This window comes from Dendrobates tinctorius, unplaced genomic scaffold, assembly GCF_039654945.1.
Source record: "Dendrobates tinctorius isolate UK_male_01 unplaced genomic scaffold, ASM3965494v1 ptg000160l, whole genome shotgun sequence".
NCBI classification, from domain to species: Eukaryota; Metazoa; Chordata; class Amphibia; order Anura; family Dendrobatidae; genus Dendrobates; species Dendrobates tinctorius.
This window is the reverse complement of record NW_027361827.1, coordinates 26,232,038-26,237,613: the sequence shown is the minus strand read 5'-3', so window position 1 is coordinate 26,237,613 and position 5,576 is coordinate 26,232,038.

Genomic DNA, 5,576 nt, shown 5'->3' with positions numbered 1-5,576 from the left:
CTTAACCCGAAAAAAGGCAAAGTCGCTCATCTCTACTGAAGACACAGTTGCAGTGTCTTCAGCAATATGGTGCCGGACAGAGCTATGGGCATGCGCGTACTCCGGCGCCACACTCCTCCCCCGGCCTCCAGCAGAACGTGACAGCCTGGAGCACAGGAAAGAAGGGTGAGTATAAATGGTTTTTTTTATGTGTGTAGCTTAATAGGGGTGAGGGGGACCATACATATCAGGATAAGGGGGGGTGAGGGGACCATGCATACCAGGAAAGGGGGAGAGGGAACCATGAATACCAGTATTGGGGGGTGAGGGGACCATGCATACCATGAAAGGGGGGTGAGGGATAGCATGCATACCATGAATGGGGGTGAGGGGACCATGCATACCATGAAAGCAGGGTGAGGGGACCATGCATATCACGAAAGGGGAGTGAGGGGACCATGCATACCACGAAAAGAGGGTGAGGAGACTATGCATACCATGAAAGGGGGGTGAGGGGACCATGCATACCACGAAAAGGGGGTGAGGGGACCATGTATACCAGGATTGGGGGGGTGAGAGGACCATGCATACCAGGACTGGGGGGTGAGAAGACCATGCATACCAGGATAGGGATAAGGGGGTACCATACATACCAGGAAAGGAGAGTGAAGGGACCATGCATACCACGAAGGGGGGGTGAGGGGACCATGCATACCACAAAAGGGGGGGTGAGGGGACCATGCATACCACGAAAGGAGGGTGAGGGGACCATGTATACCACGAAAAGAGGGTGAGGGAACCATGCATACCATGAAAGGGGGGTGAGGGGACCCTGCATACCACGAAAAGGGGGTGAGGGGACCATGCATACCATGAAAAGGGGGTGAGGGGACCATGTATACCATGATTGGGGGGTGAGGGGACCATGCATACCAGGATTGGGGGGTGAGAGGACCATGAATACCAGGATTTGGGGGTGAGAGGACCATGCATACGAGGATCGGGGGGTGAGAGGACCATGCATACGTACTTTGAGGAACCTAGAATATAAGACATACAGTATTTTCAGATGTTTCACACTTTTTTGTTAATTATATAATTCCACATAGGGTAATTCATAGTTTTGATGCCTTCAGAGTGAATCTACAATTTTCATAGTCATGAAAATAAAGAAAACTCTTTGAATGAGAAGGTGTGTCCAAACTTTTGGTCTGTACTGTATATATATATATATATATATATATATATATATATATCAGCTTGTCTGATTTTTCTCTTGATATGTATATTTTTGAGTAAAATGTAAATTGTCCTTTTAGTCTACAAACTTCTGACATGTCTGCATTTTCAAGCTAAAAATTTTGTTTTTTTTCTGACAAAGAAAAATGGTCAAAATTAAAAAAAAAACCACAGTGCCTTCAGACTTCAAATAATGTAAAGAAAACAAGTTCATAATCATTTAAAAACAACAATACTAATGTTTTAACTCAGGAAGAATTCTGAAATCAATATTTTGTGGAATAATCATGATTTTTAAAAACAGCTTTCATGTATCTTGGCATGCTATCCACAAGTCTTTCACACTGCTTCTGGTGCAAAAATGTACCGTAAGCAGTTCTTTGTTTGATGGCTTGTAACTATACATCATCCTCTTGATTACATTCCAGATGTTTTCAATGGGGTTCAGGTCTGGAGAATGGGCTGCCCATTGCAGGGTTATGATGTGGTGGACTCTTTATTTTTTTCCAGATATATATATATATATATATATATATATATAGAGAGAGAGAGAGAGAGAGAAAGAATACAGCAGCACATGTACATGAATCTAGGCCATGTGAAAACACAGAAAAACATTAAAACCATTCAATTTAGATAATAATCCTCAAAAATATATATTTTTTAACATTTTTTTTACTTACAGTAAGATGAAAATGAAGGTTCTTAGTGCACAAATTGGCCAGTTCATGCAAGCCCATCAACCATGGCAAGGTGACCTCCCACTGATGGGTCCCTGTTCTACCGTACATAAGCCACTTCTGGGCCACCAGCCTGCAATTTTGGACAAACATGTCACTACCGGGCTAAGCCTACAATTTATGGACAGGTAGAGCTGATTGTGGCCACCTGCAAGGCCAATGGGAGGGGTGCAAGATCAGACTGGAGGCAGCTAGCATCCAGCAACTGAATAGACAAAAAAAAAACGACCAGCACCTCCTAGTGTGAACATGTGCAAGCTGCAAAAACTGCACAATATAGAGAAAAAGAATACAGTAGCACATGTACATGAATCTAGGCCATGTGAAAACACAGAAAAATATTAAAACCATTCAATTTAGATAATAATCCTCAAAAATGTATATACAGTATATATATTTTTTTTTTCAAAAAAATGTACCGTAAGCAGTTCTTCTTTGTTTGATGGCTTGTGACTATACATCATCCTCTTGATTACATTCCAGATGTTTTCAATGGGGTTCAGGTCTGGAGAATGGGCTGCCCATGACAGGGTTTTGATGTGGTGGACTCTTAATTTTTTCCAGAGCTATATAAAATGAAAGCAGCACACCAAAAGAAATCCAGTCAAAGTGCTATTTATTAGCCCATCTGACTAGTTGCCCATGCAGTGACATTTCGGTCCTGGGAGTTGTGGGCCTTTCTCAAGCGGTCCACAGCTACCAAGACCGAAACGTTGTTGTATGGGCAACTAGCCAGATGGGCTAATAAATAGCACTTTGACTGGATTTCTTTTGGTGTGCTGCTTTCATCTTGAGGACTATTTTTGAGGTTTGGTATATGCCTGGAAGGCTTGCACCCGCATTGTCTGTTTAATTTTTGTGCTGCTTTTTCCTTTTCACACACACACACACACACACACACACACACACACACACACACACACACACACACACACACACACACACACACATATACAGTATATATATATGTATATATATACAGTACCGACCTAAAGTGTGGACACACCTTCTCGTTCAAAGAGTTTTCTTTATTTTCATGACTATGAAAATTGTAGATTAACTCTGAAGGCATCAAAACTATGAATTAACATATGTGGAATTATATAAGTAACAAAAAAGTGTGAAACAACTGAAAATATGTCTGATAATCTCGGTTCTTCAAAGTAGCCACCTATTGCTTTGATTACTGCTTTGCACACTTTTGGCATTCTCTTGATGAGCTACAAGAGGTTGTCACCGGAAATGGTTTTCACTTCACAGGTGTGCTCTGTCAAATTTAAAAAGTGGGATTTCTTGCCTTATAAATGGGGTTGGGACCATCAGTTGTGTTGTGCAGAAGTCTGGTGGATACACAGCTGATAGTCAAACTGAATAGACTTTGTATTATGGCAAGAAAAAAGCAGCTAAGTAAAGAAAAACGAGTGGCCATCATTACTTTAAGAAATGAAGGTCAGTCAGTCAGTCCGAAAAATTGGGAAATCTTTGAAAGTGTCCCCAAGTGCAGTGCCAAAAACCATCAAGCGCTACAAAGAAACTTGTCCACATGAGGAACACCCCAGGAAAGGAATACCAAGAGTCACCTCTGCTGCAGAAGATAAGTTCATCCAAGTCACCAGCCTCAGAAATCGCAGGCTAACAGCAGCTCAGATTAGAGACCAGGTCAATGCCACTCAGAGTTCTAGCAGCAGACACATCTCTACAACAACTGTTAAGAGAAGACTTTGTGTAGCAGGCCTTCATGGTAAGATAGCTGCTAGGAAACCACTGCTAAGGACAGGCAACAATCAGAAGAGACTTGTTTGGGCTAAAGAACACAAGGAATGGACATTAGAGCAGTGGAAATCTGTGCTTTGGTCTGATGAGTCCAAATTTGAGATCTTTGGTTCCAACCACTGTGTCTTTGTGCAACGCAAAAAAGGTGAACAGATGGACTCTACATGCCTGATTTCCACCGTGAAGCATGGAGGAGGAGGTGTGATGGTGTGGGGGTGCTTTGCTGGTGACATTGTTGGGGATTTATTCAAAATTGAAGGCATACTGAACCAACATGGCTACCACAGCATCTTGCAGCGGCATGCTATTCCATCCGGTTTGCGTTCAGTTGAACAATGACCCCAAACACACCTCCAGGCTGTGTAAGGGCTATTTGACCAAGAAGGAGAGTGATGGGGTGCTACTCCAGATGACCTGGCCTCCACCGTCACCAGACCCAATCGAGATGGTTTGGGGTGAGCTGGACCGCAGAGTGAAGGCAAAAGGGCCAAAAAGTGCTAAGCATCTCTGGGAACTCCTTCAAGACTGTTGGAAGACCATTTCCGGTGATTACCTCTTGAAGTTCATCAAGAGAACGCCAAGAGTTTGCAGTAATCAAAGCAAAAGGTGGCTACTTTGAAGAACCTAGCATATAAGACATTTTTTCAGTTGTTTCACACTTTTTTGTTAATTATATAATTCCACATGTGTTAATTCATAGTTTTGATGCCTTCAGAGTGATTCTACAATTTTCATAGTCATGAAAATAAAGAAAACTCTTTGAATGAGAAGGTGTGTCCAAACTTTTGGTCTGTACTGTATATATATATATATATATACATACATACACTGGGTGCAGACTTATTAGGCAAATGAGTATTTTGATCACATCATTCTTTTTATACATGTCCTACTCCAAGCTGTATAGGCTTGAAAGCCAACTGCCAATTATGTAAATTAGGTGATTTGCATCTCTGTAATGAGGAGGGGTGTGGTCTAATGACATCAACACCCTATATAAGGTGTGCTTAATTATTAGGCAACTTCCTTTCCTTTGGCAAAATGGGTCCGAAGAAAGATTTGACGGACTCTGAAAAGTCAAAAATTGTGAGATGTCTTGCAGAGGGATGCAGCAGTCTTGAAATTGCCAAACTTTTGAAGCGTGATCACCGAACAATCAAGCATTTCATGGCAAATATCCAACAGGGTCGCAAGAAGCGTGTTGATAAAAAAAGGCGCAAAATAACTATCCATGAATTGAGGAAAATCAAGCGTGAAGCTGCCAAGATGCCATTTGCCACCAGTTTTGCCATATTTCAGAGCTGCAACATTACTGGAGTATCAATAAGCTCAAGGTGTGCCATACTCAGGGACATGGCCAAGCTAAGGAAGGCTGAAAAGCGACCACCTTTCAACAAGAAACATAAGCTAAAACGTCAAGACTGGGCCAAGAAATATCTTAAGACTGATTTTTTTAAGGTTTTATGGACTGATGAAATGAGAGTGACTCTTGATTAAAACTGGATGGATGGGCCCAAGGCTGGATCAGTAAAGGGCAGAGAGCTCCAATCCGACTCAGACGCCAGCAAGGTGGAGGTAGGGTACTGGTATGGGCTGGTATCATCAAAGATGAATTTGTGGGACCTTTTCGGGTTGAGGATGGAGTGAAACTCAACTCCCAGACCTACTGGCAGTTTCTGGAAGACACCTTCTTCAAGCAGTGGTACAGGAAGAAGTCGGTATCGTTCAAGAAAAACATGATTTTCATGCAGGACAATGCTCCATAACATGCATCAAAATATCCAAATACTCCACAGCGTGGCTGGCCAGTAAAGGTCTAAAAGAAGAAAAAATAATGACATGGCC